This window comes from Echinops telfairi, unplaced genomic scaffold, assembly GCF_000313985.2.
Source record: "Echinops telfairi isolate 266 unplaced genomic scaffold, ASM31398v2 ScPeMD7_4225;HRSCAF=4972, whole genome shotgun sequence".
In the NCBI taxonomy this organism is placed as follows: domain Eukaryota; kingdom Metazoa; phylum Chordata; class Mammalia; order Afrosoricida; family Tenrecidae; genus Echinops; species Echinops telfairi.
The window spans coordinates 3,539,755-3,557,079 of record NW_022108124.1 but is presented as its reverse complement, the minus strand read 5'-3'; the positions used below and the strand labels follow the sequence as shown (position 1 = coordinate 3,557,079).

Genomic DNA, 17,325 nt, shown 5'->3' with positions numbered 1-17,325 from the left:
ATAATGAATGAAAATGAGCCTGGATAGGAAAGTCAAAACTGGAGATGTTTTGTTATTTCTGTGTGAAGGTGAGATGCCAGGCAATGATGAATTTTGGCACACAGCCTTGAGGGTTTCTCCAAGCTTTTTCTTCCTTGCCCTTTCTCTGGAGTTTGGGGCCAGTTGTCCTCTGGATCAAATAGGAAAGGAAAAAAAATGGAGTCTAGAGCAATTTTCTGATGCTAAAGAAGGTACTCTCAATTGAGACATCCCTTATATTTGCATATACATTATGATACTGTAGATCACAAATATCTCAACAATTAATAGAATTGGGACTGCACTGATCCCTATAATTATTAAATCAAGTCTGATTGGTCAAAAAAGTACTGGATATATTTGTGCAAAATAAATTTTGCACATGTGCATGATGAAGAAAAAAGCCATAAACGTTAAGTAATGAATGAATATCTGAAATTCTGAAAATAATGAATTCCACCATTTGTTATGAAGATCCTTTGATGCATAACTGCTAGCAGTTGACATTTAGATCTACAGTCCTACATAGCCCAAACAAGGTTTTTCAGCACCAATATCCCTCTTCCAAATCTCCGATATCAGAAGGCAGTTGCTCTGACCTATTTTGTATGCTGTTTTTACAGAGAAGCAATAAACTCAGGTAGAGTGGACAATTGAACATAGGGGTTACCCGTATACTCACTAAAACAATAATATGATTTGAATTTTCCTATGCAGACACTATTTGAAGAAATAATGGGACTGTTTTTCGACCTTTGGACACAGTGATTCCCATGGCATGGGGTCATTGTGACTCTCCGCACAGCTCGGGCCCCTAGGACAGGGTAGAACTGCCTCAAAGGAACTCCGTGCCTGCAGTCTTTACAGAGACAGCCTGTTTCATCTTTCCCCACAAAGTCACTGGTAGGTTTGCACCACTGAACTTTCATTCATTCATTGCTTAACCACTGTGACACCAGGACTCTTTTCATCCACAGGATCCACTACTTAAGCCATTCTCTGTTCTTGCTTCACCATCGCCTGTTTCTGCTAGAAGCATTGATTGCCTCAGACACGTTAGAAAAAAATAGAAACTAATCAGCTAGGAACGTCTTCATATCCGGTGACAAGTCTACAGGCGACTTTCCCACCCTCCTCCTATCTCCTATCGCTGGGAAGGCTCCTTTAAGGCCTTCTTTAAGCTACTCTCATCTGACTATGATTCATTATTATATTTAGAATGTACTATATTTTGTCTTTATAGCATTTATCACAATCGACAATGATAGATTCATTTGTTTAATGTCTATCTTCTCCACTATACTTTTACGATTTGACATGGGAGGCAGGGTCAGTGGCAGCATTTAGGCTAATATTTTCCCCATGTTATTTGATAGTGACAACTGGCACTTTATAAGTGCTGTATCAAGCATTATGTAAAACAATCTTCATGGCACGTTTCCTGTCCCCCTTTCAACTATTTTTTATGTATAAGCATCTTTTATACAGAAATTATAAAGGAATTGAGATCATGTCTGTGGTTTCTTGCTGAATTCCGATTACCTAGAAATAAGTCTAGTCCATAGTACTTAATCAATAAATATTTCTGGAAGAAAGTAAACATGGATACAATGAAGAAGAGAGGTAAGGCAAGAAGGAAGTGGAGGGAGTTGAGTCTGCAAAGAAAATTAATTCCTTGGCATGGGGATTTCTCTGATGGAGCTGACTGTGAGATGAGTAGACATAGTTTCAATTGGTTTTACTCAGGGTCTCTGCGTCACTTTGGTTTATGTGTTTCCTTACGATCTTGGGCTAATCAAGGGATTTGGAAGGTCTGTAGGTAATTGATTTTCCTGGTTCTTCCTGCATTTTTAAACTGTGAGCAAAACACTTGTTAGGAAATAATAGATGTCATATTCATGAATAGAAATCTGAGAGGCAATGTTATCTCTTAACCTAATCTTTACAATAGGACTAGTGATCTTAATGAGTTCTTCAAAGTAGATTCATTGTAAGAAAATGGGTGTTTGCCATTGTAAAAATGAGTGCTTACCAATGTAAAAAAAAAGAGAGAGAGAGAGAGATTTTTCCATATCTGAAGTTCCATAGAGGCATCTGTAAGTTTCTCTGTCGTGAGGCTATTAGGTTTTAATCACATTTTTCTTTTGCTTTTTATTATGGAAAATTCTAAAATGCCACTTACTCATCCTTCTGCTTCAGCAATTATCGTGTCATGAATTATTTCAGCTTCACTCTCCATTCTTTTGAAACAAATTCCAGACCTCTTATCATTATATGAATACATGCCAAATTGTTCATTTACAAATAGATCTTTACAACACAACCTGTAATGATTAGAAATTTGTTTATATTTCTATCTTAAACTGAAGAATGGATTGATTACTTTTCTACCCTCTTTTCTTTTTGCATGCTCTTCTAAATCAACTACCCTGCCCACTACTTAGGCACATATTTGAAGTTGTCCAGGATTTCATCTTGGTTGCAGCCACAATCAGTGTTCATGGCAGCAGCAGTCAAGAGCTGAAATGACACATTTCTTTGGGTAAATCTGTTTCACGAGTCTTCTTGAAGGGGCTGTAGAGAAAAAAAAATTACTTTGAGGACTAAGGTGCACCTGACTCAAACCATTGTATTTTCAACGGTGTCTTATGCAGGTGAAAGTTGGACACTGACTAAGGAAGACTGAAGCAAAAACGATGCTTCTGAACTACAGTGTTGGTGAAGAATATGGACAGTACAATGGACTGCCAAAACCCAAGTCGATCTGTCTTGGAAGAAATACAGCCAGCGGCAAGCATGGAGGGGTTTTGTCTCACGTACATCGGATATGTTGTCAGGAGAGATCAGTCCCTGGGAAACATTGTCCTTGGTAAAGTGAATTTCACCAAAGAGGAAGGCCCTTGCCAAATGGATTGACATGGGGCCTGTCACAATGGGCTCCAACACACTAACAATTGTGAGGGTGGCACAGGTCTGCGCAGTTTCCTTGTGCAGAGCGTTGCTATGAGCGGAGACCCACTCCCAGACACCTAACAACAACAACAACAACACGAGACGTGAAGCTAGACTATACAGATGAACATGAAGACTTATCTTGTAACATTTTCAACTGCTGAGCACATCTCAGGTGCTCAGAAAATGCCCCAGAGAAGTAAAGAAGTTATCTTTTCCATCTTAAGGAATGCTGGGTATCCAAATATGCTTCTGTTATAGCTTTCTTCTGCGTCCAGGAGAGAATGGGGTGGGTTGGTCCCCTCCCTAAGGGCACACCTTTAGACTCTCAACTTATGTCTGGTAATGAATAATGAAGCAGGCTAACGGGTCATCCCTGTCGGCAGTCGATTCTCCCAGGCACATGTGTTTTAGGTTTTGAAGGGGGCCTCTGTAGGGACTTCTGGAGCTCCAGAAAGGGGAGCCAAATGAAGAGATAAAGAAAAAACAATTCCATCTGTCAAACTGATGATGGATGCTGTCCAAACCTGTGAACAAAACCTGAAGTGCTAATTCTATGCACAGCGGATGCCTTTAATTATGCAACTTTGACAGATGGAAAGTTCATTATGCAGTTTTTATTTAAGAAGCTCGAGCAACTGTAGCTTTGTGCCAAGGTAATCAGTCACATTAAAGAATTTGCCAGAAAGTATAACTCTACCGTATTTATAGCTTACTAGGTCCTAATTAGGCTTCATAAACGGACAGACAAATAATAAGGCAAACACAAAATATACATGACTGCAAATTACTGCACAGCAGTTGTATGCCAGAACAGGCAGCCATTTTCAAACCACACACTGCTTTCTTGTCAGTCAAGAGATGGCAAACACACTCCTGATAAAATACCTTCTTGAAGTAGACTTCTAAAGGGCTAAAATGAACCCCCTCCCTCTTAACCTTGGTTTCAAAAAGTTAAAGAACAATTCATGCATTACCTCATAAGCATTCCTCTTTCGATGTGTAGTTCATAACTACATGGATTGTTCTGTTCCTGATCGTTCCTTGAAGTTGTGCCTTTAGTGTCACCTGCATTTGTGTCTTAGCTCTGCAGCATTTCATCCTGTGATAGAGACAGTTTCTTTCTTCTGGCTTTTCCTACCTTAGTGAAGTCCAATTCCCCTCCTCTCCTCCCCAGTCACCTTGTTAAGGCCTTTTACTGAAGAGGAGACATAGAGACACCAAATCTGTGGCTACTAAGCAGCTGGAGGTGTCCTTTCCTTTGGGATCCAAGGCTGCCACTCAGGCTCAGCCTTCATCATCACGAAGCTACTGCAGTTCCAGGGCAACAGTCTCGTTTCTCTTTCCTCCTAATCAAGCCCACATACGCTTTTTAGATCGGTCTTCTTAAAACACTTCTTCATGCATTTCCGATGCTCCCAAACCTCAATAGATCCCTGGCCTTTAGAATAAAGCTTAAATCCTGGCATTCAAACTCTGCATGATCTGACCGTTGTCAACCGTTCTATTCATATCCTTCTGTTTATCAGGGCTACTCACTTCCCAAATTGTAACAGATATTCACCACTCCTGGGTTCCTCTCTTTCAATTTTCTATTCCTTTGCACACTTCTATTTATCAGACTTCAACACGTTTCAAATCATCTTTGCACGTTTCTGTTGTTAAACCTTGTTGTGGTTAGTTAGGTACTACTAAGACAGCTGACAAGTCCTAATCCATGGGTCAGGCATCAAACAGGTTTCTCCTTAGCGCTGTAGGAGTTAACAAATGCCCAATCTGCAGCTCCGAGAACAGAATGAAGGCTGAAGTTTCATGTACTGGAAGTCATAGAATGACAAGTAAGGTCAGAAGGAGAGAGGGAGGAAAGGAGGAAGATGGGAAGGAAAGGGGGCCAGAGAGTTTGCCAGAACATCCACTTATATTGGATGCATAGCTTCAAAAAAAATCCAAAAGATACTGGGAAATCGATTGGCTTCCAATGGATTGACTTTCAATTGATTGACTTCTCCCTTCAGATCACAAAATGGATTATGATTACATTATATTATATTAAGAAACAGCAACCAATCCAATGTCTGCCAATCTACTGAGAATCATAGCCCACTCAAGTTGACATATGATATTAACTGTCATAGTTCCCAACACACTACAGCTATCAGGATGTTAAATTTATCTAGTACCTTCATTGCTAAATACAGAGATGGGAAAAGAGTTGACATTTCATAAATACTAATTGAATTAAACTGCATTTATGTCTTCAACATTAATCTTAGGAAACAGTCACACTGATGTTTGATAATTAATCTCTCTAACTTATTTGAGTTCATTAAACTCAAGGACACATATTATTTAGAACTTGTAAATATTTCTACAAGTATTAAAAGTTAGAAACTTTTAATCATTTATTAATATAAGAATGTTGGATTGTGAACATGTAGGTTTTCCCTTTAACAGTGATTTTTGTTCTATGACATGATGGACCAGCTTCTTGACAATTCAGTTAAGATGTACTTGCCATTGCTGTGACTTGGTGTGGTAGCTACATAATCTGGTGTCAATTTGAGAGGATTATGAGTGAAGGGGTGGAGTCTGGCTTGTCAATCAAGATATAACCAATGAGGTCTCTATGTGGACATGGCCTTCCCCTGAGGAATCTGGGAAAACTCTGAGATTTCCTCCTTGGAGGCAGAAGACACACTCACTCTGCTCACTTTGGAGATTAACTACTGACAAGGCTCACTTCCTATGAGACACTCTACTGACAAGACACATGGCACTACGCTGATAGACCCCGTGCCCTGGAAACTGAAGGAGCCCCATGGAGACGCCTGCCAGCACCGAGATGCTTCTACCACCACTGCATCCAAAAAGACTTTGCACCCACTGGCCTGTGGTCTTCCTGAATTCGGCGTCATTGCATATGTTTTGTGAGTCAGAAGAGGACTTTATAAATTGGTATCGGATATATGGGCTAATATCGGTATGGACTAGATCTGGACTGGGCTGGGATGTTTCCTCAATATTTAACTGCTCTTGTATATGAACCTCTTTCTTATAGACACATGAGTGTTTCTATGGATTTGTTTCTCTAGTCTACCCAGACGAACACACTTGGATACATTACAAACAAGTGTCACCAAGATTTTAGTAAAAGAGACACACACAAAAATCTTTGAGAGAGAAGAATAAGAAAAGAGATTTTAGTACTTGGACAGGAAATTTGGGATAGGGGAAAGAACAAACACAAGACACACCTGGGATTTAGTTCATTATTTTTGTCCAGATCTAGCACTTTATTTTGTGTGCTTATATATGTAAATTAAGGAGGCTGAAATAGATCACAGTTCCTCAAATTCAAGTCATCTGTAAATCAGTTTGATGATTTTTTCCATTTCTGAATATAATCCTTATACTTAATATTTTCTTTAACTTGGCTCACTTTTGTTTTGCTGAAATATATTTGTTCTAGAAGGAAACCACATAGCTCCAACATGAGTAGACCAGAACCAGTTGCCATAAATAGAAGAAAACTGTGAAATTAAATAAAAACAGAGCTATCTTATAAAAATATCTTAGCTGGATAATATTTCTTGTGTAAGATTGGATCCTGAATCTGTTCCTTGTCTGAAAAAAAGAGACTGTCAAATTTTAAAGTGATGCTAAAGAAAAATAGCACTAAGTAAGATTCCCTACTCCATGTTCTCAAAATGTATGGAAAATAAGCAGAAAATGAAATGATTTCCTGATTCATTTATTCATTGTTAATTATTGTCATTCCCCAACACTATTAGACTCAGCTGGGGTCTCAGCATGAGTCTGAATTCCCACCAGACAGTCTAGATCAATTTCCTTGCGTTTAATCACTCTGAACAAATGGCAGAACAGTCAATGTGTAAGTGAAAGGTCTGGTCCCAGTTATAATCCAGCGTACATCAGAGAAAGAGTCCAGCATATAGGATGACAAAATAATTTTAGCTAAAAACTATTTTAATTTTCTATACATATTCTTCTGTGACAATTTTAAGAAACCCTGAACATGCATGCAGTATCTCTGGACAATCTTGGCAGTTAAGGAGACAAACTTTGCTTTGGCGTCTGCTTCCTTCCACATGAAACCGGACAGCACCGCATCTCACTCAGGAATAGATGGATGGAGGAGACTAGATGAAAGCTGCGTCCATTCTGGAATCAGTCAAAATCAATCCTGATCCAAACTTAGCCTTCTCTAGATCTGGGCTTTGAGATGGATTTCATCTGCTATTTCTATTTTGTCATTTGAAAAATGAGATGAAAAGTTCTTACATCACAGGGCTGTTTTATGAATTAGATGTAATGTAAAGAAAACTGGCTCCTCTCTCCTTCTCCAGGCGGGTCTGCCCACATGCAGATATGCCCACATATGAGTCCCCAGTGTGAAGACTGTTACCCATGCTACATTATGCTTCAAGATAAAATTCCTTTATTTGTAATTAGAAATAAATATTTCACAATATATTAAAAAAAGGAAAACTGATATTTAGTGGGCTTTCAGAACCGCTCATTATTATGGTTGTAATTGATCTTCATCATCAGCTACCTGCTGTGGTATGCAAGACTTACAATTATACACCTTACTACTGAAGCTCAAGGCAGGGAAAATGGGCAATCTAAAGCGAGTGGACAGTTGACTTAGATTTGAGTTTAGGTCTTTGGATTTCTGGTTTGATTTTCTTTCTTCTAGCTAGTCTATGGTGTTTCCCCTTTGGTGTCCTCTCCCTTCTTTCCCTCACCAGGGAGCAGGGAACCAGCCTGAACATGAATTGACTGGGAGATGAAAGTCTTAGTTTTCGGCCTGCTCACTTGTATACATAAATACCAATACACTTGAGTCAATGAAGTGGTTGAAAGCAGCTGGAGGGCCCCTCACTCTTGCCCTAGCTTACTTCTTTCCAAGTGCCTTAAAGTAAACACAGTGCCCGTCTCTCTGCTGATTCATCTGTTTCCACAAATCCACCAGGTATTTGCACTGTGTGCTGCTATTGCCCCTTTTGTTGGTTTCTTCTGTACTAGCCTTCCTTCTTGCATCATGGGCTTGTAAATAAAAACAAACCAGAACAAAACCATATCAATCTCCAAAATAAAATCCCAAAGCCTAGCTCTAAGATCATGTCTCTGTAGCTTTTCTTGATCCCTTTCAAATGGAACAAAATTGTTCCCTGACCCATGTCCTCTTCCAATTTGCATGTGCATTCTCCTCCCCTTTTAGAAGTCTGTGTTACTTTTGGGACTGTGAGCTCCTTAGGAAGAGCACGTGCATTACACTTTTGTAACCAGCGTCGAGCTTGTTTTCTGATATTGTGTGGGCTCCATAAACACAGTCTGGCCTGAATTCGATTGAACTTGCTCTTCTGAGAAAAGGCAAATAGTGAAAGAAATGAAACTTGTGTATATATAGAATAATTGGAGACACCAATAAAATTATTTAGCCTAACAGTGGTTGCTGCAGAGCTATTGGATCATTGCTGGGTGTGTCAATCTGGGTAAACTAGGGAAACAAATCCACAGAAACTCATATGTATAAGATAGAGTTTTATGTAAAGGGTAAGCGTACATTAAGAAAACATCCTAACCCAGTGCTGCCGAAGTCCATAAGTTCTACCTTAGCCCATATGTCCACACTGATCTACAAAGTGCTCCTCAATCTCACAAAACACATGCAATGATGCCGACTGCAGGAAGAAAGCAGAATCAGTGAGTGTGTAAGCATCTCAGCGTGGTCAGGGGTTTCCACATGGCTGTTCCAGCGCCCAGGGCTGCATTGGGGTAGGTTCATATGGCTTCTCCTCAGGGATGTCTTGCAGGGAGTGAGCCTTGCCAGCTGAAGCAGGGAACTGGCTAAGGCAGCTGCACCCGGGTCCGACCATCAGAGAGTAAGAGACCTGAAAACCAGAAAGGGGAGGCTCACCGAGCCATTGACCTCTCCGCCCTTCAATTAATCCCACATGTGTTTGTCAGTGCCAGGTTGGCACAATAAGCCTTAACTATCTAACTGTGTTTGGGTTTGAAATGGTCCCAAATAAATATATATAATCTATATAATCTCTAAAGCATAAATAATGCAATTACTGTAGCAAAGCAAAAACAATTTCTATAGCAAAGCAGAAACTTAAACAGAGGCTACTGCTTAAGGTTGTTTTTTTTTTAAAGCATCCCGGGTTTTGCTAAGAAAATTAGAGCTATATTAAGAGTGTGAAAATAAAATTGCCAGAGCACCTAGTTGTTGGGGAACTTGGTAAGATGTACAGTTATGCAAATTGAAACAGGAAACTAATGCAACAAAAGAATGAACAAAACAGAATCAACCCAAACTCGCTGCCCTAAAATTCCATCAAGGTCCTCAGGCTTGCTTCTCCAGGGAACATTTTTGTCCCTGCAAGATTCCCTGGGAAAAATATGAGATAATTTGTTTCAAAATAACATGGCCTATTTTTGGAGGACTGCCCTGATATTTTTCCTTTTCCTATAATCTATTGTCCTGGATACTAAAAAGGGTGTTGGGCAGGGGATATTTAAAGCTCTTCAGCAGAAGGCAGGAATGTGGCCCACCAAACTCCTTAAAACTAAAGAAATATATTTCAGTTACAGCAGTTTGGAGCTGTCTGCAGTAGTCATGTACTGGCAACCCCAATATTTACCACATTCAAACAACATGATCTCAGTTAAAACGTTCTTCTCAAAGCCAAACCAGACCCAAAGAATAGACAGAGTAGAAATTTGACTTAAGAAAAAGAGTCATTGGTAGGCTCTGCCGCTTGTCTTTCAGTTTACCTTAGTGTGGTGGCTCAGGTTGGTGATGCTGAAAGCTGTGTCATTGGCATTTCAAATATCAACAGGGTCACTCAAGGTGAACAGGGTTCAGGAGAGCTTCCAGATTAAGAACAGAGTCTGCAGAAGGAAAAGGTTGTCTACTTCAGAGGAATTGGCCACTGAGGATCCTATCGGCAGCATAGACACACTGTCAGTTACTGAAAACCTGATGACCCAAAGCAGAAAGTTGTTGGAGACAGTGCCAGAAGAGGAGTCCCTCGGGTTGCAAGCACGCAAAATATGGCTGAGGAAGATCTGCTCTCTCTTTGCAGAGTCGACCATAATGATGCTCATGGAGGAAAGCCTGTTAGAGAAGAAGTGTCCAAGACCTTCAATGCTGATGGGACAAGTCTCTGAAGGAGAAGAAACAGCTACAAACATCAAATAACTGGAACTTGGAATGTATGAAGGATGGATCTAGGAAAATTGAAAGTCATCAACAGTGAAATGGAACACTTAAAAATTAATATTCTCAGTGTTAGTGAGCTAACACCAATAAACTGGTATTGGCCATTTGGAGTCAGAAAATCTTCTGGTTTACTATGCCAAGAAAGACACAGTCAAGAAGAATGGCATTGCATGCTTAAGAAAAGGATATTTCAAGATCTATCTTAAAGTACAGTGCTGTCTATGATAGAATAATGTCTATCCCCATACAAAGAAATTCACTCAATCCAATCATCATTCCAATTTATACACCAATCATTAACACTAGTGAGCAGGAAATTGAAGAATTCTACCAATGTATTCAGTCACAAACTGATCAAACATGAATCAAGATGCATTCATTATTATTGTCAATTGGAATGCAAAGTTTGGAAACAAAGCGGAAGGAACAGGAGTTGCAAAATATAGTCTTGGAGACAGAAATGAAGTTGGAGATTGTATGATAGAATTTGACGAGACTCACCACTTCGTCATCACAACTACCTCTTTCCAACAGCATAGAAAGTGATTATATGTATGGACCTCACCAGATGGAATCCAAAGACATAGAACTGACTACATCTGTGGGAAGAGATGATGGAGAAGCTTAATATCAGCAGCTAAAGCCAACTCTGAAACAGATTACCAATTGCTCATATGTAAGTTAAAGCTGAAGAAAATGAAAACAAGTCCATTGATATGTAAATATGACCATGAAGATATCCTGCCTGAATCTCAAGAACATCACAAGAACAGATTTGATGCATTAAACATTAATGACAGAAGACCCAATGAGCTGTAGGAGGCCATCGAGAACATCATACATGGGGAAAGCAAAACACGAAAACATAGAAAAGAAAAGATCAAAGTGTATGTCAGAAGAGACTCTGAAACTGGCATTTAAGTGTACAATAGTTAAAGGAAATGGGAGAAATGAAATAAAAGAACTGAGCAGAAACATTCAAAGGGCAGCAAGATAAGATAAAATAAAATAGTATAATGAAATATGCAAAGACCTAGAGTTAGAAAACCCAAAATTGAAGGAAAAACTTAGCATATATTAAACTAAAAGAACGAATTAAAAATTTTAAGGCTTACATTGCAAAATTGAAAGAGTCCATGGGCAACATATTTAATGATGCAGAACGCACCAAAAGACTACGGAAAGCAGACACAGAGTCACTGTACCAAAGAGAACTAGTTGGCATTCAATCATTTCAGGGAGTAGCATATGAACAAGAACCAACGGTATTGAAGGAAGAAGTCGAAGCTGCACTGAAAGCATTAGTCATAAACAAAGCTCCAGGAATTGTTAGAATACTAACTGAAATATTTCAAAAAAGCTGATAAAATACAAGAAGTAGTCACTCATCTAATCCAAGAAAGTTGGAAGAGTACTACTTGGCCAAATGACTACACGGGATTCATCTTTGTACCCATTCCAAAGAAAGGTGATCCAACAGAATGCTAAAATGATGTAACAAAGTCATTAATATCAGATGCCAGTAAAATTTTGCGGAAGGTCCTTTAACAATGGTTGCAGCAGTGCACAGAGACGGAGCTGTCCAAAGTTCAGGCCTGATTCAGAGGAGGATGTGGAAAAAGGGCTATCATTGCTAACATCACACAGATCATAGCTGAAAGCGGATAATATCATAAAGATGCTTACTTTTATTTAATTAACTATGCCAAGGCATTGTAATGTGTAGGTCATAATAAACGTGGATAGGTTTGAGAAGAACAGAAATTCCTGAGCACTTCATTGTGTTCCCGAGGAAAGTGGACGTGGATTGAGTCAGTTGTACAAACACAGCAAGGGACTAACATATGATTTAAAATCGGAAAAGGCATGTGTCAGGGTTATATCCCCCTACCAAACTTAGTCAATCTGTGTGTTGAGCAAATCATCAGAGAAACCGGATTATATGAAGAGGAATGTGGCATCCTGATGGGAAGAAGTCTTATTTATTATCATGCTTAGATATGCAGAGGAGAAAACCTTGTTTGAAATGTTTTGAGAATGATGATGACAACACATGTATAAATGTGCTTGACACAATGACTGTGTGTATGGATTGTGATAAGAGTTGTACAAGCCCCCAATAAAGTCATTAAAAAAAAAGAAAACCTTTTCTTGTTGAAAGTGCAGTGTATTTGAAGCATTTGCTGATGAAGATGAAGGATTACAGTCTTCATTATGGATCACAACTCAACATAAAGAAACAAAACTCACAAGAGGACCAATGGGGTTTCATCTTGCTTGAATCCACAATCAGTGCTCTTGAAAGTAGCAGTCAAGACATCAAAAGATGCATTGTGTTGGGCAAATCTGCTTCACAGCTGAAACAGGGAACTGGCTAAGGCAGCTGCACCCTGGTCTGACCATCACAAAGCAAGAGACCCGAGAACTCGAAAGGCAAGGCTCACTGAGCCATTTATCTCTCTGCCCTTCATTTAACCCCTTGTGTTTATCGGCCAGGTTGGCACAATAAACTTTAACTGCGAGGTCATCTTTTTCAATGTCTGTCCACCAGGTATACTGTTCTTTTTCAGGGACTGGAATGTTGAAAAGCAAGGATGTTACTTTGAGGCCTGAGGTATGCCTGACCCATGTGATCGTGTTTTCAATGGCTTCACATGCATGTGAAGTTGGACATTGGATAAGGAAGATCAAAGAAAAATGGATGCATTTGAATTCTGGTGATGGCCAAAAATATTAAACGTACCCTGGACTGCTGAAAGGACAAACACATCTGTCTTGGAAGAAGTACAGCCAGAATGCTCCTTAGAGGCAATGATGGCGAGACCTTGTCTCACATACTTGGGATATGTGACCAGGAGAGACTAGACCCTGGAGAAGGATATCATGCTTGCCACTGTGGAAGGACAGCATAAAAAAGGAAGGCCCTTGCCAACATGGACTGACACAGTGGCTGCAAAAATGGACTCAAACAGAGGAACAATTGTGAGGATCGCAGCGGTGTAGGCTGTTTCATTCTGTTGTACATAGGATTGCTATGCATCAGAACAGATTTGAGAGGACCTACAAACAATACTTGAGGTGCCTTAGTGCTGTAGAGGTCATGTGTTGGGCTGTGATCTGCATGGTTACAGTTCGAAACCACCAGAAGCTTTGAGGGAGTAAGACTGGGCTTTCTACTCCTGTAAACAGTTACAGTCTCAGAAACCCGTGGGGTGTTACTATAAGTCAGCATTGACTTGTGGTTTGGCTTAATTTAAAAACAGTACTTGCTAGGCTTAAGCAATCATTTTTTTTATAGGGAACTTTTAAATTTTATTTTCTCCATACACAGGCAGCCTCCAGGTTACTAAGATCAGGCTTATGGACAACTCCTATGTAAGCAACCATTTTAGAATTTAAAAGAAACACTGAAAACAAACAGACTCAGCGTCACTGAGTCAATTTCAACTCACAGTGACCCTATAGGAAAAAGTAGAACTGCTGTTATGTTTCCAAAAAGAATGATTCCTTATGCTAGCTGAAGACCTCGTTGTTTTTCTCCTACAGAACAACTTATGGGTGTGATCCTACATGGCTACAATTGTCTACAGATTTTCAAGGGCGATACAAACTCTGATTAGGAGGATCAGAGAAAAAGAGGCAGGCCTTCAAGGAGATGAATTGGCACAGTGGATCAAGCATAATAAATATTGTGGAGATGGCGCAACGGTCAATATGTCTGAGTTTTGTTCTATTTCCATGGTTGCTATGCATCAGAGCCAACCCGACAGCACCTAGCAAGTGCAAATTCACTTCAGAACAAGTCAATGAAGTAAGAGTTATTGGTCCTCATTTCCCCTTTTCCTTCCCTGCAAACCACTGACTGAAGGGCCAGAATCAAAGATTAGTTCAGTGCCAGGAAGGAAGGGGCAATTGTAAAGAAGAGCCTACACCACCCTCCCCCTCAAAACCAACAGCTCACTCCACCTAAGGACTTTGCTGTAATAATGATTGCGTAGGAAGAGATTCTTACCTTTGTTCGAACACTGCAATGTTAAAGGAAATATTGAATTGGGTATTTAATTACAGAACTGACAATGTGCTCTTGTAACTTCAAGGACCAGAAACATCATACTTTCTGGAAGTTTCTATTCAGAGGCCAGAGAAAGCTTCCTCCCCTGAAACCATTTTAAAGTGACAATAGGAAGTAAAGAAATGAAGTTCTACTTTGATTATGTACCATGAGTTGTTATGTTAAACACTCTGGTTACAGGTAGTAGTGAATTCTTCACTACTAACATGCAAATATGACTGCCGACAAACTGTCAAGGATGTGGTTGTTATTGTTGTTGTTGTTGTTAGGTGCTGTTGAGTCATTTCCAAGGTATGGTAACCCGATGAATAATTTTTGAACCCATTGTTGCAGCCACTATGCCAGTCTATCTCCTCAGTGGTTGTGTTAGTCTGGATACTTTAGAGAAACAAATCCACAGAAACTCATATATAAGAGAGAGTTTTATATAAAGGGTAAGTGCACTTCAAGAAAACATCTCAACCCAGTGCTGCACAAGCCCACAAGTCCAACCTTAACCCATATGTCCGACACCAATCCACAAAGTCCTCCTCCATCTCACAAAACACACACTATGATGCCGACTGCAGGAGGAAAGCCGAATCAGTGAACGTGTAAGCATCTCAGTGCTGGCAGGGGTCTCCACACGGTTGCCCCAGCACCCGAGGCTGCATCAGTGTAGGTCCATGTGGCTTCTCCTTGGGGGTGTCTTGCAGGAAGTGAGCCTTGCCAGCTGAAGCAGGGAACTGGTAAGGCAGCTGCACCCTGGTCCGACCATCATCAAGCAAGAGACCCAAGAACTAGAAAGTCGAGGTTCACTGAACCATTTATCTCTCCGCCCTTCAATTAAACCCTCATGTTTATTGGCCAGGTTGGCACAATGAACTTTAACTAACTCAGTGGTCATCTTTTTCAATGATGGTCCACCAGGTATACTGTTCTATTTCAGGGACTGGAACATGTCCTGATAACATGACCAAGTACCTGAGCCGAAGTCTCACTATCCTCACTTCTAAGCAGAATTCTGGCTTTGCTTCTTCCAAGGCAGATTTGTGTTTTCTTCTGACAGTCCGTGATAACTTTCATTATTCTGCCCCAGCCCCGTAAATCAAATGCATCAATGTGGTCTACCCTGTCAATTGTTCAACCATTTTCACATGCATATGAGGTGATTAAAAATGCCATGGCTTGGGTCAGGCCTGCTTTAGTCTTTCAAGTGATAGCCTTGATCTTGCACACTTTAAGGAGATCCTGTGTTGTAGACTGGCCCAATGAAATGTATCAATGGTTTGAGGAGCTCTGGTGACATCGTGGTTACATGCTGGGGTGCTCACCACAAGGTTATCAATTCCAAACGACCAGCTGCTCTACTGGAGAAAGACAGGGCTGTCTACTCCTGTAAAGAGCTACAATCTTGAGATGCTTCTTGATTTAGCACAGCGAGGGCTCCCAGGCAGTCACTCAAGGTAATGGTGGTCTCTGAGGTGTGCTCATTGGTCTAAGACTCTTTGAGGGGGAAACAAAAGAATTCTGTGGGTTGGAAAATAATCCAGGGCAGGTCCTCCTGCAGCCCAGGGGCCAGATTACAGTAGGGAATGCTGCTAGAAAGAACCATCTGGAAGGCAAACCTGTGATCTGACAACTGTGATGGCAAATAAAATCGCCAGTTGTATTTCTCAGTTGTTTCAGGAAGCGGGTATCAAAACTGCTTTCACCAAAAACATGGGGGGAGATAGCTTTCATTCTCCCACAATATGAAATTATTCCCATTGAGCAGATGTGTAGAAGAATAACAGCTGGTTCTTTTCCGAAAAGGAACCCTGGCATCAAGGAAGGCTATAGGTTTTACCCATCCTAAGTGGGGATGTTTTTTAAGGATCATGACAATAATGATGCACAGTGGATTGGGAACAGCTTATTGCTGCCAAACTGAAGTGGATATCATGAATCATGCCGCACAAGCCATTTTTCAAAATACACGAAAAATCTTGATTGCCTTAGGACTATACATTGGTTGACTTGAAGGCTGAATTTGTTGACCAAAGGTGTTGCTGTAACCATCATAGAAATTGTTCTTGCTGATGTTATTGATAACGATGCCTTGGAGACTCTGGCCATCAGGTGATCGAGGCCAACAGAAGAACAACAGTCATATCATGATCTAAAGGACTGCAGATGGTCAGGAAAAATTTTGAGCGGGTTGCAGAAAGAGCAGTCTGCTTCTGAAATCACAAAGTCAGTACAGGATTGTAGTATGGATGGACTCAACCTTAGATCTTCATCTTTGTGAGAAAATCAAGGAGGCTTATGGAACTGTTGGTACCCTATGTGAAGTTCAAGTAACATCTGCCCATCAAGGCCCAGAAAAAAACCCCTGAGGATTAAAGCTGTGCATGAAGGGATGGCATTTTTACTATCTTTGTGGCAGAAGCAATGATTTGGAACCAGTGGTAACATTGCATATCCAGTGATCAGTTGTCCTTCCCTCACACCAGAATGAGGGATTCAGGATGTGTGGTCGTCTTTTCAGCTACCCAGTGGTCTTGGCTGTTCAACTATACTTTCTCCAGCAGGATAATCTCGGTTTCCCACTCAGATCTTTGGCTTGAACAATCATTTGCTATGGGCCAAACTTTGAGGAAGCATCTTAAATACATGGATTTCCTTGGAGCAGGCTAACAAGAAAATAGAATGCATTTTATGAAAACTTCATAGTACTTATTAGGAGAAAAATGCTACAAATTCCTAATTTAGCTGCAAGAAAAAATAATGTAAGATGGAAAAATTCTATGTTAGAGAAAAAGAAAATATATTGAATAATGATTCTCCAAAAGTGAATAAAAGCGTTACAGTGGCAGGGGCAGGTCTATCCTGTCTTATAGGGTAGCTATGAGTTGGCATTGACTCGCTGGCAATGAATTTGGGGTCTGATTTTTGTGCAGCAGATTTGTCTAAAGAAATACATCGATGTTTTCTGGCCTGCCCTTTCCATGAGTGTTGATTGTGGATCCAAGGCAAACGAAATCCTTAATAACTTAGATGTTCTCTG

General features: G+C 40.3%; 1 pseudogene; it reads left to right on the top strand.

Annotated features, from left to right (window-relative positions):
• Positions 1–1,619: 1,619 nt before the first annotated feature.
• LOC101658266 lies at positions 1,620–16,980 on the top strand (annotated as a pseudogene).
• Positions 16,981–17,325: the final 345 nt, after the last annotated feature.